Source organism: Strongylocentrotus purpuratus, unplaced genomic scaffold (assembly GCF_000002235.5).
Source record: "Strongylocentrotus purpuratus isolate Spur 01 unplaced genomic scaffold, Spur_5.0 spur5_scaffold_19, whole genome shotgun sequence".
NCBI classification, from domain to species: Eukaryota; Metazoa; Echinodermata; class Echinoidea; order Camarodonta; family Strongylocentrotidae; genus Strongylocentrotus; species Strongylocentrotus purpuratus.
In genome coordinates, this window is record NW_022145604.1 from 12629025 (window position 1) to 12649932 (window position 20908).

Below are 20908 nucleotides of genomic sequence, written 5' to 3' on the forward strand. Positions count from 1 at the left end.
AAGGCGATATGATCCGCGTTCTCAATGACATATTGAGCTATTGTGGAATAATTGCACAATGCATATCGTACTGCTTTTACAAAATATCCAGCTTGTGATAGGTATTGTATCAATAGCATTGAGTCGTAATTATATGTGTACAGAAGGGTGTTAAATGTGGCCAATTTGATGTAAATCTTATATTTTTGTTTAGATATTGGTACACGTTTTAAATGTCGTACCCTTCAAAATACTGACATAAATACTGTTTGATAATATACATATCAATAACAATCTTTTGTTATTTATTGTTATTGATTCTTTGCTTATTCACAATCATCAAAGTACAATTATAAGTATGTTTTTAGAAAAGGCCAAGCTTTATGATGACGTTTAGCCACATACGTATCTATTCTTTCTGCAGCAACCAGGCAAGTAGCCAATTTGAAGTTCATGTACAGGAATAAGGATATTTTTATTGGAAAAAACAAATTCCTTGGTTTGCTAATGTAATAATATATATTTTGTTAGTCTTAAATTATGATAATGCTTATTGTTGCTATTCAAGTGGAAAGTATATAATTGTGAAATGGCCTACACATGTATTGATAAATGGTACTAGTCTTGAAAACAGAAATAATTAAATATTATATTAAGTCTCAATAATCTCTGATTGACTTAGCCCTCGGCAGGGCCTAGGGAGCATGAGGAATATTTGCGTGTGTCTAAAGATGTGGCAGTATATTTTGTCAGAGAGAGAAATTGACCATATACAACATCTCGTTTCAACATTCAACCATGTAACGTCGTAACCTGTTCATTATTAAAGACTACCTACTATAGTATACGCAGTAATGATTTTTTTTTCCATGTTGCCGGAAGTTAGTCTAATTTTCTCAGACATCAAATTGGATCGTGGGGTGAACAGAATAAAATAATGTGAAATTGTAGGCGCATCTCACTATTATCACCCGTTTTATTTCGTATATTTTTTATTTGATTTTATTTCTGCATATTTTCCAAATAAAATATAACTGAATAACAAAGAACATAAATACATGTAAGGTATAATAAAACATAAACAAACAATAATTTCTTAATGTCAAAATGTTTTTTGTACATAATATATGTACATATAATAACGAAACTTATTACTTCCATAACATATTATCATAAATTTAAAGTATTATCTGAACTATTCTGTTGGAAAAGTGCAGGAGACCGCAATCATAAGCAAAGCTTAACATTTCATTTATTTGGTCGCTTTATTTGTTCAGCATAAATTTTAGTTTCGACCATTCATCTAAAACACAGCCACATGTACATGGGTATCGACGGTTTCAACACTGCTAAAATAGACTAAGGAACAGTTCCAAAGTCTTAACATTACCATAAACTTTTTTTTTTAATAGGATAATTTGGGCCTATTATTATACCGGTCAATTTTTATGTTTTTCTAAGACTGTTGTTCTAAATTGCTATACTCTTAATCAGAATAGACGTTGGATTGGAATATAACATTATTAAAGTTTATGATGGAGAGAAATGATGATAGGAAATAATGTTTGCGTCAAGCTTGTGAAAAGACTATTGCAGTCTAAATATACACGCCAATAAAAACTATAAAACAACAACATTATGTGATCTTTCTGATGGACACCACGGAAGTTCCGTGATTGACACACGAGCAACGAGGGGGGGGGGGGGCGGGGGGTATTGAGCACTGCTTTTTTTTTTTTAAATCAACACCCCCACCCCTTTTTTTTGTGCCCACCCCAGGGGAGGACGCCCGTCTTCATTTTGATTTGAAAACAGTTTTTTGGCCAGGGGGAGGGACCCCCCCCCCCCCCCCCCCCCCCCCCACCCTTAGATATGCCACTGGGGATAGCCGTAGGGTCGACGGTCAGTTGGAGTCGAGATGAGAGTCATGAGACACACTTGATCAGCTTAATGTCACAAATAGCGGTCTGCGTGTGCTTAGAACTAGACTAGTCTATTACTATTAGTTCATCGTCGATCCGTCGTCCCATGCCCTCCTCAGAGACAGACCACGCCACAGAAGCCGCTAAAATGGTGTTTTCGAGATGTTTTAAGGTAAGGTTTGTTTTGGTTTTTCCTTAATTGTCAATAAGAGTAGTAGATTAAATATATATATATCTTATCATAGCTTCATTAGTTGAAACTGTGTGCTTCTAACGCAGTATCCAGACTAGAGCTAGGGAAAGCCCCAAATCACCACCATTGGTTGAATGAATTGAGCCGGCTGCGCCGCCAGGCCGCCTGCCAGGCCGCCTGCGGCGGTGGCCTAAGAAGATGAGACTATAACTTCGTTAGTCAGTTAATTAATGCATTTTAGTACAAGTACTCGTCAATCGATGAGCGCGAACCTAGCCTGCATGTTCCTGATGTTGGACCGATGAAAGCCTTGCCTTTGCTTTGCCTTTGGTCTCTGAAAAGTCTGATATCAATGGTTATGGTTGTTCTGCTATAGGACCTAGACCTACTAATTACTACAGTGTAGGCCTAGGCCTAGACTCGGCTTAGCTACATGTAGCCTATACTATAGATCTAGATCTAAACATGATAAATAACTACGTCAGGCTCCTCCATATTCACTGACTGCCTCTATACAGAGCTGACTGAGTGTGGCTGTGGGGAGCTCAACAGGGAAGGGTAAGAAGTGCCCACTACCCCCCCCCCCCCCCCCCCCATGAGCAAACAAAATCCATATGATACAAGTACGCTGGTTTATTTTACACGTCTGGCGTGAGGTTTTTTCATAAACCAGGAGCTTGCGGGAGAGCAGGAGGAAGGGCGTGTTGGCGAGAGTCTCCTGCTACGAGCTGGTGGGACGGCGGGAAAAGGAGTGTGGTGGCATATGACTCCCTCCAAATGCGGGAGGGTTGGCGGCCCTGGGTTATGCAATGCAGTTTGTGTGTGCATGAGCGCCGTACCCATCCTGCACAGTTCAGTAGCTTCACAAACTGGAGCTGGACAGATACAGTAAGCTGAAAATAAGTCCATAGATCTACACCTCTACAAATGAAAAAAATACAAATGGAAAGAATGCAAACTGCCATTGAAGAACGTGATACTACAAATACACGCAAAATCTTGTCACTCCAAGCAAACGAGCAGGAGAATTACTCACGACGGAACTGAATTCAGTGTACATGTAATTGTAAGTGCTAACAATATGGCACAGATGCAATCATCCTCAAAGCAGTCATTGAGACCTTTGGCTTGGCATCTCTCTCGCCAATAGACAGAAATAACTGTCTGGTATGGGGAATTTTGAAATAAAACTGACATTTGTCAAACTTCCCCATACACCGACACATTTACGGTTATCCTTGGCATATGCACAATGGAGGGGGTTGGGGGGGGGGGGGGTCAATTAGAGATTTACTCCAGAATCTAGACAAAATGATATAGAAAAAAAATGATTGAAAACAAAATGAATCTAATTTTCTTATACCGGTACTATGAAAATAACATTAATTGTAGAACATCGAAATAGAAGGACTTACATGTACTTTCAGCTTATCTGATGCTTTTCTTGAAGCTTCTGTGCGAGTTAAGATGGGTGATCACACACAAACTGCATTGCATAGCCTCCCCTCACTAACCCGTACGTATAGAGACAAAATCTTGCCCAATTACAGCTAAATTCAACTTGTATACAAAGTGCATTGGTCTTTGAGTGGAAGAAAACTTACTGGAAAAAATCAATCCAAGAAGACCCTATCAAAAGAAAAATGCTGGTCTGCTATCCGCAACAAGATCCCATCCTAAACCACTGGGAGGACAAGTCAGGATGAGTTATTGAACTCATCCCCTTAATAAATTATAACAAAAATGTAAAAAAGCTAATCTCATGCAAAGAAGATCTTGATCATTTGCCTGCAATGGATAATTTAGATACATACCCCCAACTACATATTTGGCTGGTACATATCTTGTACAATGAACCATAGTGAACATTTCCCTTGCAGTTTAAAGCCCCTCTAAAGTGTTGGGAGCCCCAAATTTGCCAAAAATTTGATGACAAAATTTCACTTAAATTGTATCATAATGTGAAAGACAAGGATGTCATTTAAAACACATTTCTGCAAGGATTTTCAAAAAAGTTGTGTTTGAGGATAAATATTGATAAAAAAAAGAATACTTAATTTTGTTTTTCTGTTGCATGCAGAAAACGTACATTTTGTATTACTAATTTAGATGTTTTTAATTCCTAATTAGGACAAATTAACATACATGTATAACCTTATTTCACTCAAGGAACCTCCATAGAAATTAATGAGATTGGTGAATATATTGGTAGTATTTGAGGTTTCATTCTCTAGCTTTCTCTGAAACATGGATTCATGAAAGTACTTCATTATTGTTCAATAAACAAGGTTACACTATGCCATGTTTACGGTATTTCAGATTCTCTTGACATTACTGTTAGAGATGACATCATGACTCGGTCAATGTGATGGTTATTTTATCTGACTGCTAAGAATGCATAAATGTTTGTAAGTAAGCAACCAGACGGCCGACGGATTTAGGTCCTCTCCGAGGAACCTGGTAGTGAGGATTAATGCCTTACCAAACTAGCACATCGCCTTGGTTTAAAACCCGGGTCACCGGATTACGAGACCACTGCTCTACCGACTGAGCTATTGCGCCTCCTCAAGTCAGATGATATTGAATCTCTTTTTACTGAAATAATCAAATTGGCAAGCTGATAGTAGTTAAATATTCAGAAACCCAAATCAAACATGCAAACATTTACTTATACACTAGATGATTACCGGTATATAAGGATTAATGTTAACATTGACCATATTTATATTTGTACATGTACATGTACATGTATGCCAAATAGTGGTAATGATTTTGTTGGTATGAGTTACTCACATTTTCTATACCAGGGTAACTATTAAACAAGACTGCATCTCTGATTGAACAAATCTTTACTAATATGTAATGATGTACATGTATGTGCCAGTATAACTCCTGGTATTCTTTATTGTGATGCAACTGATCACTTCCAATTTTCCAATTAAGTAACCACATAATAACTCCTCCATCTGAGTCCTTCAATACCGTCAAATCAATGATGACACTTAATTGGCCCTAAAGGTTGATGTACTGTACAATGTACAAAAATCTCCTGAAAAGAAAAAGGAATGAACTGAAAATAGCTGTAAAATACAACAACACCACCATTCTTGGATGACATTTGAGTTACTGTACATGTAGTTTGGTTGATAGTTGATACGCAATGAATTCTATGAATGCTTCTGAAGATAATTTTAAAAAAGTAAGAATGTGTAGAAGATATTTGATAAATTATTATGCAGAACCAGACTAAATTATTATCCAGAATAGTGCTGCGACCGTGTATAGGCACGAACCACCACTACACAACAGATAAACGAAGAACAAATAATCACCTGTTTTTCAGCATTATAAGAGTCTGAAGTCAATATTTCACAAAAATGTCATCAGTCTAAAAATAAAGTTTAAGTTCCACTGCTACTTCCTTGAATAATCATTTCCATACACTGTACGATTTTGATTCAATGCCGTTGAGTCTCTTCTCTTGTCATCATGCAAACAATGCCAATCATTGTGATCTAACTTTCCAGCGAGCGCAATGGTTTTGTGTGCAGTATGGTTACTACACCTGTACAGTTACAACTTTTCCAATGCCATTGAGTCTTTTCTCTTGCCGTCATGGTAATAATAATAGGCAATTTTTTTCAAACTCATTGCGGAATTAGAATCTGCGGTTCGTGTGCAAAATCGAGAAGATACTATAGTAACAGTTGGATGACCACTGAGGCCCTGAAATCTAGAACGGGTTTTGGCCAAATCTACGGGCGTTCTCAATGACGCCCCAAGTGAATCAAGTGCCTCGATACAAACCATTTCATTCACCTGATAATAATAATAGTATTTAAATAGACAGAATCCAATCTGCATACATTAGTTGTTGCCACACTTAATACATGCAGTTTGCATTCTGACTATTGCGAATCCTAGACAGGTGAATGAAATAATTTGTATTGAGGAACTTCACAAAGACGTACAGTATGTATTAAATTTGATTACATTACGAAAATGGCCTGTTCCCTTCAACGCAATACAGTACAGACGGGACTACACGACTAGCACAACTTGTCTCAACCAAGCCACAAAACGGCTTTTTATCAAATTTCAACAATAATTTATCATCAAGTTTTAAAACAATTCATATCCATATTCATGTTGTTACTGTTCAGAAACAATAAAAGGAAGAAACAAAATTCACCGAAGAGTCCTTTGTGCCAGGGGCGGATCTAGGGGGGTTAGGAGGTTTAAATCCCCCCTTTGGCTGGCCAAGGTGCTTTCTACCTACCCCCCCCCCCCCCCCCGAAATATTGGTTGGCACTTTTTTCAAATTGAAAACAAATTTTAGTGCTCCCTACCCCCCACTAAGCAAAATATTGGTTGGTGCGATTTTTCAAATGTCAACCCCGCCCGCCCACGCCATAGAAAAGAAGCTAGATCCGCCCGTTAAAATTCGTCATCCTTCGTTATTAGACGACAAAATTCTCATAACCATCTTTGGTACAAGCTCGCTGATTGGCTGTTTATTCACTTGGGGCGTCATTGAGAACGCCCATAGATTTGGCCAAAACCCGTTCTTGATTTCAGTACCTCAGCGATCACCCTGCTGTTACTATAGTAGCTTCTTGATTTTGCACACGAACCGCAGATTCTCTGTCCGCAATTAGCTTGCGAAATACCCCTAATGTTTGTCGAACTGGCAACAACTAATGTATGCAGTTTGGATTCTGTCTATTGAAATACTATTATCCTTATCAGGTGAAAGAAATATTTTGTATCGAGGCACTTCACAAAGACGTTTGCATTAAATTTGGTTACATTACGAAAATTGCCTAATGGCATTGCAAATGCAATACCTCCGTAGTAGAAATACGTACGCATTCACCGAAAAGCAAAACCACATATTGTATTGAGGGCAGTCTGTATGCGACGGCCGTAAACCTGAGTGCTCTGCGTCCGCGAAGGTCTGTATGTTGCTGAGCGAAAACTCGCTAATATGTCAATCATTGCGGTCTGACTATTCCATGAGCATGATGATTTTTGTGTGCAGTACTGTTACTACTGTAACAACTTTACAGAGAAAATGGTTGTTGTGAATGCGCGCTGGATTGCTGGTCTTAAATGTACTGTACAACATACTATACATGTACAAATGTACCTAGCTGAAATACTGCTTTTGTTTTTGGTAAATGTCATAACTGTGTACACGCAAAGATAAACTGGCTGTGTGCACTGAATGGAAATTACACACTAAACTCACAGCACTAATTCCAGAAACAATTTAATGACAATAAAAGATATTGTATAAATACCGGTAATTGGAATATTATTGAAGACTTGCCTGGTAAAAAGGTTAAAGCCTTTAAACCATCACATGACACTTGGTGTTCAAGTTATTCAACACCAAAAGAGTACCGTATTTGAAGTTACAATTTTAATGCTTATTTTGTGACCCTTTTTTATCTAATTAGTAAAGATATTAAAGGTAATGAGAGCCATTAGCAAGTATTGATAGTAATAGTTTTTTTTATGGGAAATGTAACCCTAAAAGTAAGATGCTCTGAAGGAAACAGAAAAAATTTAGAAGCAGGCTGGTGAAAGTTTGAACAAACTCAGACAAGTAATAAGTAAGGTTTTAATGTTTGAAATTTGTAGTCTGTATATGAATTTCAAATTTTTGAATTGATGATTGGGCATGTATAGTGATGTAATGTTGGACCAATATCATTCAACACTTGCACATGTAATATGACTATGATAGAACCTCTTCATTTTTGGAGGACCTATTGAGCTCTCTGAATATATTTTTAGTACAGCTCTGAGAGAAAAGGGACTGGTATACTGTAAACTTTGTTTTAAAAGTGTGAAACGAATGGAGATTTACAATTATGTCCCAGTAGAATGACTTACAGGGTATTGTACATTGCTGGTTGTGAATGTTAAGTGATTACAACTTTCTAAAAATTTTGTTCTTCTTGTTTTAAATCAATTTCTTTGAACTTTCTTTTTTTTTTTTTTTTTTTTAAACTCTCACCAATTTTTTCTCTGATCTTTCTTTATTTACGGATTCAACTTGTTATAAGGTTGGTATATTATATGATCCAACAACATTATTGATACTTTGCAGCAGAAGCATGCAGTTGTACACTGAATATAACAACTCTATATTTTGATGTTGTTGCTGATGTGTTGTTCATCAAACAGCCATGAAATTCATCATTATAAACTTCATTCATCATCCAAAAGTCAATATTTAAAAATTGTAATGATGTTTTTAAATATGGAGTGAGTCAAAGTCATTGGCTAGGTCAATTGGTTAACAACAATATGGAATGAATAGTGATTACCTGTATTATTTTCATAACTTCAATTACTGAACAACTCTTAGTAGAATTTTTTTAACACAGTGAGCAAATATTTCACCCAACAGCTAAAAATGTTTTTGTGGTTAATGTTGAATAGAAGTGTAACATTTTATCAACCCTAGAGATATTATTGTATTAAAGAACTTTTCAAATGTTGAATAATGAATATCCATTTTACATGTAGAGTGTATAAAAATACCAACATTTAGCAATCATACAACAAACATTCTGTGATATGAGTTCAGGCTCAAAACATAACACAATTTGTTAATGCATGGCAACAAAAATGAAGACACCTTATTGTTTATGTCTTGCAGTGTAGGAAATGATGTTATCTCTTATTGTGAAAGCTTTGTCAAAAAGCTGTATTACAGAATTTAAATACCTGTAGCTTTATTTTCAGTAGACAAGAATATCAAAAGACATCCAACTTCAGGACCTTGCCTATTCTGCAATTTTAATTTTAATTTTCTGTCAACATGATTGTATGAGTACTTTTAAAAGTTTGTTGTTTGTTAATTCATCATTTGCATAGCATTGCATAACATTCTTTAACCAATGAATTTCTGTTTACATTGGTGCCTAAATAATATGGATTTTGTAACTTTGATATGTGCAGTATACTGCTGAATGGGAAACATGATACATGTAAGTGACAATGTTGCAAAACAAATAGTGACTCTTAATATTAATGTTGATTCTAAAATACATACATGTACATTAATGAAATTCACAATGAACATGACGGACAAAGAAAGCGGACAAAATATACATTTCCTCATTCTACCCTCAACAATTGCTATGGTAGACAAAGGAACATCCTTTCACTGCTATTATGTAAAAATCTGTAGAACGGGTGTCACATGCATTTTGTTCTACACATTTTTACATAATAGCAGTGAAGGGATGTTCCTTTGTCTACCATATATAGCAATTGTTGAGGGTAGAATGAGGAACTGTATATTTTGTCCGCTTTCTTTGTCCTTAATTTCCATAGTGATTGTAGATTTCTGCACCTAAACAGATGTCTTGTTATCCAAAAGAACTGGTGAAACTCTCAAAATGATAACTCTCAATAATAGCACCACAATCAATTGGGTATCATTGCATAGAGAAATAGGTCTACACGTATTACAGAATAAAAAAGGATAGTATTATATTCTCATAAGTGATATTAACAAAAACCAACTTTCTAAACAGGGTGGATTGTTTCAGAAATGCATATTTCCTTCAAATATTTAATATCTGTGACATTTACATGCAATCTAAATTTGAAGCTCCATTTACTACCGGGTAGTTTGGTTGAAATTGGTTGCGAGTGTCTTTCTTCAAATCACTTTTTAAAGCAAAACAGGTTTTGATCTGAGGTATAATTAGAAAATTAAAACATTTGTATACTAATAAAAAGAAATAGATTAAATTCCTCTCCTGGCAGCTTCAACTCTGAAGTATGGATGAACTATGGCCTGTACCTGCAATAGAAGTGGTCAAAAGCCTACTATTTTGAGTAGTATAAAATTCTAATCTTTGGAAAATCCTGTTTCAATTTATTATACAATGTTCAGTGAGCTGTGAGGCTGCATTATAGATTTAAGTGGTATCAGTTACGATTGATGGGCCATTCCCTTTCTCCATCTCACTGAACATGTAAATAGTACCAGTATTCTTTTGGGCTATATTTAAAGAAATGTAAATCAAATCAGACTACCGGTAGTCATTCTCTTTCCATACAGTGATGAAGTGAGCAATGTGGTTCAAAATTCTGAATACTTTGTTTTGGTAATGTGATCTTCCAATGTCTTCCAATAATGGTTGTCTTGCTGACCCTGACTTCTAAGCAAATAGCCTACCTTTTTTTTAAATGGTACATTGTAGCTGCAATAGTTTTGAGAAAAAAATCTTGATATACACCCTGTACATGTAGGTGTCACATTAATTCATTTTCTATTATATGTAAATAATAGTAAGCATATCAACACCACCCTTATGTAAATAAAAATGTTAACAAAAATTCAGGGCAAAAACTTTTCCTCACAACAACACAGCCTCTCTAAATCAAATATGTTGGTATTACATTTGATGTGATACATGTAGTTTGAATATCATGATGATACTGTACATGGTTATGAATAGCTATTATGGATCACATTCTTTGCCCCCAAGATATGTGAAATTCACCTATGTAGAAGATTTGGGATGAAGGGTTCTCAAATGGTATAGTTTGGCATAACCTGTCATTAATTGGAGCTTAACATGATTGTCATTTACATAATATTACTGGCCTTGAGGGAGAAACAAGGTAATACACCCTGTATTGCCTTCACTGATTCAGTAAGGGCAATACATGTACATATAAATGCATATCACTGTATCTCCCAAAAGATTATAATTATTACCTATTCATTTGTGAATCACGTACGGTCACTATACCCTACTACAGCGCCGCATGATAGTCTGCTCAAACTTTGCGGCGATTTTAGCTGTTTGAAAGGTCCAATATGGAACACAATCTTTGTACTCAAAGTGAATGGTGAAACCCGAAAGAGAGAAACTATCAGGAAATATTGCCCGCTCAAAACTGTTAGTTTGCGGACCGGGCAAATATGCATTTTAATGCATGGTACATGTACATGTAAAATTACCTGCTACTGTATACATGAAGGTAATAAAGCAAACAAAGATCAAATTCACTACTGGTTCCTGTAAAATTTCACCTAGAGAGTACATGTTGTGGATAGACAAACTACCAGCCATACAAGAATGTAGGAAAACCAAATCGAGTAGGAAATTGTTAGTTAAAAATTCAAAAATATTGCTTTGTATAATGTCTTATAATGTGACACTGAGAAAATCCTTTAGAATAGTGCTAGTACTCCAGTACACTGCTGAATCATTTTACATAGCAGCTCATGAAACTTAAATCACATTTTAGTCTTTTCAAATCCTCTGTGAAGTCCTTTTGACATTAGCTTTAATGTGGCAATTTTTGTAGTACTCTGTACATGTACATGTACATTCAATCCTATGGTCATACAGAGATTGAATCACATTGTTATGAAATTTGAATTGCCTCCTATACAGGGTGTACATGTACATGTACTGTACATCTTCAACAATATTCACATACACAAGATTTGTGTAATTATCACTGTTTTGTATACTTGAGATGCTTTTCGCAAATATTTATTGGAAGATTTGTATATCCTTTGCTTACATAACATGGATTTCTTTGGCTTTGTCAAATAAATTTCTAATTGGTTTAGCATGTACACATGTAGACATATTGATCTATCACCTACACATACAGTACTGTACATGTATGTAGTGTACTGAAATATTATAAGAATACTTTCTTTTGATCCTGTAATGTAATCTGTATGATATGTTAGATATTTGATATAATTTTATAATTCTTAAAATGCTTATTCATTTTTCAGAGGGGCAGGTAGACACTTGATGACAATCAACGCAAAGGCACAAGGTCACTGTCAAGATAAAGGAGAAATGGCATGTGTACTCCACCGATTGTGAGAAGGGGCTCTTGATTATCCTTTGAAAAAAGTGGTAGATCAAGTTGATCCAGTGTAACAGTAGCAGCAAATCTATGAGGTATGTACAATGTAGATGGATTGTAACAAAAACTTAGGGGTGTTCAATGATCAAGGTACATGTATTTAAGACTCCTACCCATTTTTTCACAATTTTTTTTATTGATGGCTATTAAGTGCTGCATGCATGTACAATGTAGTTTTTCAATGAATGGATGTAAAAATTGATGCTTTTGGATCATAATTGACTAATATGCCCATGTAGTAGACAATTTTCAAAATGTATTCAAATGTAAACATACATGTACGTGTACCTTGCGATGAGCTATTACATGTACATGTACATTCACCTGTTTTCTATTATTGTACCTCAATACCGGTAGTCAGAATGCAAATTGTGAGGATTAGTTGTTGCTACATGTAGGTTGGGTAAACATTATGGCCTGCCTGACCTAACAACACGTAATGTGTGGTATTGGTATTCTGAAAGTGTTTATTATTGAAATACAATTTTTCAAAGCAGGAGAATGAAATGATTTATTAAGAGGCAGGTAAAGAAGATGTTTTTGCATGAAATGTATTTACGGTATGAAAATGACCGATCAAACCAAACTCTTGAGTATATTTGTCTTTACTTAGAATATATACTAGTATATGATAATAACTCAACTTTGTTATTGTTTTGTTCCTGAAAGTCATTTCATTTGATATATGCTGTACTGTGACTTATCCACATAGAAATTGTAGAGCATTGCATATAATACAATTTATAGATTGTTATGTTATAGATAATTATTGGGGAAAAACAATGTGAACCTTTCCATTTGTTAGTATTGGCAATACAGTGTACAGGTACAAGATTACAACAATTGTAGAATACTTAATACTAGACAATATTTGTATATTATATTATATGATATGATAGTATGGTATGGTATGATAGGGAAAAATTCATCTCGGAAGAAATTGTAGACATTTGAATGAATTGTACTCCAAGATATATTATTGTTAGCACTGTTCACACTGTTCTTGAGACCAAAAAATAAATGGAAGCTCTGTTCTTTATTTTTCAAACCAACAGATTTCATATGGGATCCCTTTAAGTACAAGGTCTACGCAGCTTCACACACGCACTGAGAGGGACCTGGCAGAGGCTAATAGCATGGCCCTTGGTATGATCAGCCTAAGGTTAAGGTTGATTCAACGAGACATTAAATGGAGATTTTTCAGTGAATATTTTTTTAATGTTTAATTCCAGATATTTAATTGTCTCAAGTAAAAAAATATGTGTTCACTAGTGTTGATTTGAAAAAAAAGCTCCTGCTGTGGCAATCGAAAAGAGCGCTATATTTTGATTTCTTACAAAGAAGTTTCAGAACCTATGACTATAAAATTTCACACTTTATATCTAAAGGGTTTAATTATTTAAAATAATTTGCAAGTTTCTTGGAGGTTACACAAATTTGAAAAAGTGTAATTTGTAAGAGTTTACAGAACTCAATATCACTGTATTTTGATGATATTTAATTTGGGTTTGAATTAGAGCAAACAATTTAAGATTATACAAGTTAAACAAATAGGGTGTGTAGTTTGATAAATGTGGGATATCCATTTGTTTCATTATACTACAAATTTTTGTGAAAGGTCGATCATCCACTATTGTTAGAGGAAACCTCACAAAACCTCACCCTAAAGAATAAGCGTAGGTATTCTGAAAAGTGAGATGTATTTCTGCCGGCCCTATGATGTACAAAATTCCTTACGAAAATGGAAAAGAGCTACCGGTATGTAGGATGCGAAAGTTAATGTGGTTAGATGAGCAAGTGTGCACTTGTAAAAATGACACCTGGCTGGAATGATCCCCAGGAAGTAGAGAATGTGCATACATAGTGTGCGGGTAAGCCTGAATCTGATGACCGGGGTAATAATATATCTGTAAAGCACTTAGAGACATCATACGCTATATAAAAGCGGAATCATTATTATTATTATTTTATTTTAGGCCTCAGATGAAGGAAATGGGTGCCGAAAGATATCCTTTGAGCACCTTATCTCTGCCAAAACTGCATTAATAATTTAGCACTTTATGTAAAGTCCATTAGATAATATTTATTTGATGGTATTATCGTAATGGCATTCAGGAAAAGTCAACTTCAGGTGTACAATCATCTTGCAACTAATAAACCTTATATGTGATTTAAATAGTTTGTAAAATGATTAGAATAATGATAAAAGGATATGAGAATGGTTATGGTATACCACTTATAAGCTTGTATTACAAGATGATTTCAACATAAAAAATAAACCCAAACAAGCAAAAATATTGAGCATTCAACCATACTATTTTTTAAAGATGTGTATGTACACAAGAACCAAATGAGATCACTTTAAGGCGCCACGGAGGCATATATTACATGTAGTGTCTTATAGCTCATGCAAAAGTTGGTAACCCCCTGCCTAACTATTTGTTCAGGTTTTTCTGATATGTGTTGCTAGATAGCAAGATGATTACCATTCTACAAGCTCCTTGAAATTATTTCTTGCAAAAGTTGAATACTGTACTAAAACATAAGAGGTGACAATTATTAGTCCCCTGTCATCATCTAAATTCCTATATGGCTTCTTTTCTTTTCTGTAACCATGTTAAATATCACAAACTAGTTATTAAAAGCTCCATAAGTTTTCTGAATTCAAAGGTGACCAAGTGCCTACCGGTACTTCATTCTTATTATTTACTTTGACTGGCCTTATTATCTCTTGTGCTATGTTTCAGGTGTGGGCAACACATCCATATTTGTGTGGGCGTATTAAACCTGACTGCAGCTATTGCTCTTTGTACATTAAATATGTAACAAATGAAAGCATTGTAAAGTTGTAAACATGTTTACGGCATAGCTTCTGTATGAGGCTATTGATATATCACCTGTGTAAATATATACATTATTTCAATAACATTTGCTATTTTTGTGGGGATAATAGTGCTATACATTCCATTCAAAATATACAAACAGACCGGTTTTATTGTACATAGGTCATGCTGAAATATAATAGTGTAAATGAAGAAAAATTACCATGTAGTAAATATGATTTCAGGAACACGATGTTGGTTTGCTGCAATTCGAGAATTGCTGTGTTGACAATTGTTCCGGGCTTTAGTTTAACAAAATTGTAGGGTTAGGGTTAAGGTTAGATTAATATTTAAGCAAGATTTAGGGTTAGGTATAGTATTGGTCCAGGATTAAAGTTAGTAATTCATTTAATGTTGGGAACTATTGTGAAGCAATTTTAGTAGGAGCATGTGTCACAAAACTCAATTTTTCCTCACATTTTGTAGGAGGTATTATACTTAAGTATTCATCATGGAATACCCAAACAAAGTCTGTTTTGTATGTGCTTTATTTTTTGTTTGGTGTGCATGTTGATATTTCTGACTGTAGTAGTAGTAGTAGTAATAGTAGTAGTAGTAGTAGTAGTAGTAGTAGTAGTAGTAGTAGTGGTAGTAGTAGAATTAGTTTTACAAGCTCAGTTTTAAAAAGCCTCTCAACAAAACTTAATATAGACAAGTACAAATAATACACAGTACAATAGGTGACAACTTATTACTTATTCCATACTTGCAAACAAATTGATGATAAAAATAGAATAGATTCGTCATTAGTATTATTTTTTATAATTATTGTTAAGTGAGGAATATTCATATTTTAAATAGAAATCGAGACTGATTAATTGAGTGTGTGACAAGTAAATACTGAAGATTTGTTTGATTTTGAACCATATTAAAATGCAAATTTATTGCCTATTCATATTCTATAATGTAATTCATGACAGTCACACACAATATATGAGGATCTATCATAGAAACATAATTGAACAATACTGAAAGAGAGAGAAAGTGTCAGGGAGAGAACAATTTAAAGAGAGAGGGTTAAGTTAGAAAAAAAAAGAAGAAGAAGAAATGCATGAGAGAGAGAGAGAGAGAGAGAGAGGGGGTGGAGAAGAATGGAACAGATGAACTGTGAAGACATGGAGAAGAAGAATAATGATGGAAGTAAGACGACAGAGGGAAAGCGATTGTGTGTATAAGTCAGTTTGTGGCTCTGTATGTTGTAATGAGGGCATGCGATGATGTAGCATAGCAAAAGTGAGAGTTTGGGGTGTAGGAGTGAGTTGCAGGGCGTCGGACGGGGCCCGTAGGGTGTCGTATCATCTCCTTTTTACTTTCTCTTCCACTTCTTATCTTCCTTGATTTTCTGATTTTTCCCTTTCCCCCGTCTTTTCCCCTTTCAATATTTGGTTAGGCCTCCAATCTTCAACACCAGAGGGTGTGGGGGTAATCTCGCTATTCATAACGTCGAACTGCATATATAAAACACGAAGGCGGTAACTATTGATAAAAGCATGAGGACCGTTATTCATAATGTGAGATGAGGGTCGCTTTTCATAATTTATATTGGGGGTCACTAGGACCGCTATTCATAAGATAAATTTAGGGGCACTATTTATAATTAATGCAGAATGAGGGTCGCTATTCATAATATGAGAAGAGGGTCGATATTCATAATCCGAAAAAAGCGTTGCTTTCCATAATAAATACGCCACAGCCATAGGGGTGCTCCTAGCCAACAATTAACTCTCTTGTCATTTTGTTGCTTATTCATTTTTTTTTATGAATAGCGACCCCCATTCCGCATTATAAAGAGCGACCTTCATTCTGTTTTATGAATAGCTACTCTCTTCTCAAATGATAAATATCGACACTCTTCGATTAAGATTAGCTATCCTTATGAATAATTACCCTTTTCTCAAATTATAAATAGCGGTTCTTATAATAATGGTCCTAATAAATAGCGGTCTTTATGAATAATGGTCATTATAGCTAGTTGGCCTCGGGGGGGGGGGGGGGATTGGTGTCCGTTTATGTGTCTTGGATGAGCTTGGATGGGCTTGGATGTGTATTAACGGGGGGCACGGTGGGTATGCTTTTTTATTAAAAGTTGCAATTAGATTTAAGTAAAGATGATAGATTTAATTAAAGATGGTTAATTTTGATAATCGGGGAAACAAGATCGGTCAATCTTCATTGATTACTATTTGCAAATTAATTCATCCTTGCTGAACCTATTTAAAAACTGAATTTATAAATCATCCGAAACGAGCTGAACGGGTTGAACGTAAACCAATTTGTAACACTAATTGTAACATTAACCCTAGTCCTAAACCTAGATATAATCCTTAACCCTAGATCTAACCCGTAACCTTACCCTAGTCCTAACCCTTGTCCTAACCCTAACTCTAAACCCTGAACCTCACCCCAGTAACAACCCTCTCCCTGACCATAACCTCAACCCTAAAATCATTATTATTGATGGTGGATTATTCTGCAGTTTGCCTGATGTTTTAAATAAAATGCTACCCGCCACTTCCTTATTTGTGTCGATCGATCGACTTTACGGCGATCAAATTCAGAAGGGGGGATAATTTGTGTTGGATGCGTGTTACGGGGGGGGGGGGGCAGTATGGATATTTTTTGAATTTTTCATCAACAATTGCATTTTGATTGAAAAATAGTTAATTTTGATAATCAGGGAAACAAAATTGGATAAAGACGGCAATCCTCAATGTATTAATATTTTCAAATTATTTAATCTTAAATTTAACCTGCTTAAAAAAAGGATTTCTAGGTAATCCAAAATGAGCTGCATGGGTTGAACAGAGCAACACTAATTGTAACCTCAACCGTAGTCCTAAAATTGCCCTAACCCTAGTCATACCCCTAACCCTTGTCATAACACTTAACCTTACCCCAATCCTAGCTTAACCCTACTTCTAACCCAGCCCCTGTCACTGACCCTAATCCTAACCCTAATTCATTATCATGGATGGTGGATAATTCTGCAGTTAAGCCCTATAGGCCGTTTTAGCTGATGTTATTAATAAAAATTAATGAACCCCCGCTCCTTTTGTATATGTCCGATTAGACGACCATCGATCAAATGTCAAAACAAGAAGAACAAATATTTTCTTTAAATGGAAGATTATCCTGATGAATAATTTGCAGATTAGGCATCATGCAACAAACAAAACTGTTAAAAAATTCTTTTAAATGAAGCCAATTGATAAGTTTATGACACTAACAAGAAAAAGCGGAAAAGTACCCTTTTTTTAAACCATTGGTATTAAAAACGTAAATACACATGCACTTTGAAATATCATGATAGAGAGTGTTGTTATTATTCAACAATCATGATATGCGACCCATCCCGAAATTTTTCATCTGCAAAACAAAATTAAAGATAAATTTGAAGAAAAAAAATAGGGGTTTGTCTCAGTTACTTCGGATATTTTACTTCCAATTTTACAGCGACAGAATTATGAGACTACGTACCGTTGTTTAAAGTGGAAAAAGCCCTCTATTGACTCTTTTGCAATCGACGCAAATAAAGAAATTGAACTACGCAAGTGGCTCATAGTCTCTTTCTTCAGGCTCATTTACTATATGAAGCGTTATTTGACATATTCATTGTAAAGTGTAGAAAAGAAAGAACAAGAAAAGACAACAACAAAATGAAAGGAAGAAGTTTTTACAAAGCTGTTTAGTCGCCGCTATACCCGAATATAGTCAAATTTATCGATTATCGTTATTTGCTGGATAAAAGCACAATTTTTGGTACAGGGCTTCGTTAGGACTTACTAAACGATATTAGGCTAAGAGCCCCCGGCAACAAAATCGATTAAAGGGTGTGGGGGCGGGAGCGTCTTTTTGGAGCCCCAAATAATTTTACAACATTGATTTGTTGCTGTACAAATGCCGTTTTTGGTACAGGGCTCCCTTAGGACCTTCTGAACTATATTAGGGAAGGAGCCCCGGCAAAAATATCATATAAGGGTGTGGGTGGGGGCGTCGCCTCGTAGCCCCCAAATATTTTATAAGATAATATAACATTGGGTTTTTGTGAAACCCATGGGGCCCCCAATCGCACATATATGAATAATTATGCCGGGGGCTTCTACCCTACCATCATTCAGCACAGGCGCGGATCCGGGGGGGGGGGGGGTAGTGAGCACTATTTTTTAAATTTGTTTTGCTCCCCAAAATTAGAAAATCGCGCCGGCCGAAAATTCGCTCAGTGGGGGGGGGGGGGGGGGGGGGGTGGAGTGTCGAAAATTTAAAAATTTTCACCTCAAGGGGGAGGGGGGGGGGGTTCGGGCTCCCCGGGCCCCACTCCCTGGATCCACCACTGATTCAGCAGGTCCTAATGAAGCCCTGTACCAAAAAGGATGACTGTACTACAAATCTCAATGTTATAATACCTTATGAATTTTATGTGGTCTACGAGGCGACGCCCCCGCCCACACCCTTAAATGATATTTTTGCCGAGGCTCCTACCCTACTATCGTTCAGTAGGTCCTAAGGAAGCACTATACCAAAAATGGTGCTTTTGATCTGGCAAGTAACGGTAATTTCACTAAGCCACCTGAATATTAAGCTATTTTTCACAAAATTTCTCGTACATTGATTGCTTGAACAACTATGATTATTATTTGGTCATCAATGCCGATCAACTTATTGTTAAAATGTGACAAACATTTATCTTCATGTGATTTATACCGCCTTGGGAGAGAGAGAGAGAGAGAGAGAGAGAGAGGGGGGGGGGAGAGAGAGAGAGAGAGAGAGAGAAGAGGGGGAGGGGTGATGATGACATTGGTGATGACAATGATGACTCTCCCTGTTGAATTGCACGACAAGGTTTATTTTTTTCTGTAGTTACATGTACTTATTTCGATTTAGTCATACAAAACATTTGAATTTAAAATGCACATTAAAAGGTATAAGTTTACTTGTTTTTGATAAAGGAAATTGCTTTAAGGAGTGGGATATTATTAGTACATGCTTTAATATTATTGTATAAATATCATTATTATACATGTATCATCACCATCACCCTTGGTGCCATCATCATCACTACTACCATCATTTTCACCACCACCATCATCACTACTACCATCATCATCACCACTACTACGATCACTATCATCATTATCACCACCATCATTACTACCATCATTATCATCACTACTACCACCATCATCACTACTATACTATCATCACTACCATCATCATCGTCGTCACTACTACCATCATCATCACCACTACTACCATCATCATCACCACTACTACCATCATCATCACCATCATCATCACTACTACAATCATCACCACCAGCATTACAACTTTCATTATCACCATCATCACCACCATCATTACTACCATCATTATCATCATCATCACTACTACCACCATTACCACCACCATCATCATTACTATACCATCATCACCACCATCATCATCGTCGTCGTCACTACTACCATCATTATCCCCACTACTACCATCATTATCCCCACTACTACCATCATTATCCCCATCATCATCATCACCACCAACATCGTCACTATTATCATCATCATCTTCATCTATTCACAGTAAAGTTTTCAATGAATTCGGTGTTGTCTGCCAAAGTTAGCTTACAGTTTAAATTTTGATATTAAATATGCAAATCATGTAAGTTCCACTGCAAACCACCCTTAATGCTGTGGTTCATAATTTGAAGCAGTTGATAATTGTCATAGATATTACAAATTCAAAATTATTCAGTCTAGTCCATTTTCAAGGTGGCATATTTTTACAAGTTTTAACTTTCTTATTGTAATTTTAACACAACTATTGTGAGAACATGAAAACAGAATTTAAAATTCTTGATTTCAACAATTACACCATAAAACTTTCATCCATTTGAAAACGTTACAACTACATGTACATTTATTTCTAAAAGGGCCCTAATTCACCCAGTCAACCTTTCATTCTTAAGTTACAAAAAAATGCATCCCCAAAAATCACATTTACAAGGAGTA

The 20908-nt window shown here is 35.7% G+C and overlaps 1 long non-coding RNA gene across 1 annotated transcript; it reads left to right on the top strand.

Moving 5' to 3' along the window:
- Positions 1-1943: 1943 nt before the first annotated feature.
- On the top strand, positions 1944-15797 carry LOC115926041. Its single transcript, XR_004064941.1, has 3 exons — positions 1944-2073; positions 11888-12059; positions 13080-15797. It is a non-coding gene; the product is annotated as an uncharacterized LOC115926041 (long non-coding RNA).
- The last annotated feature ends 5111 nt before the right edge of the window (positions 15798-20908 follow it).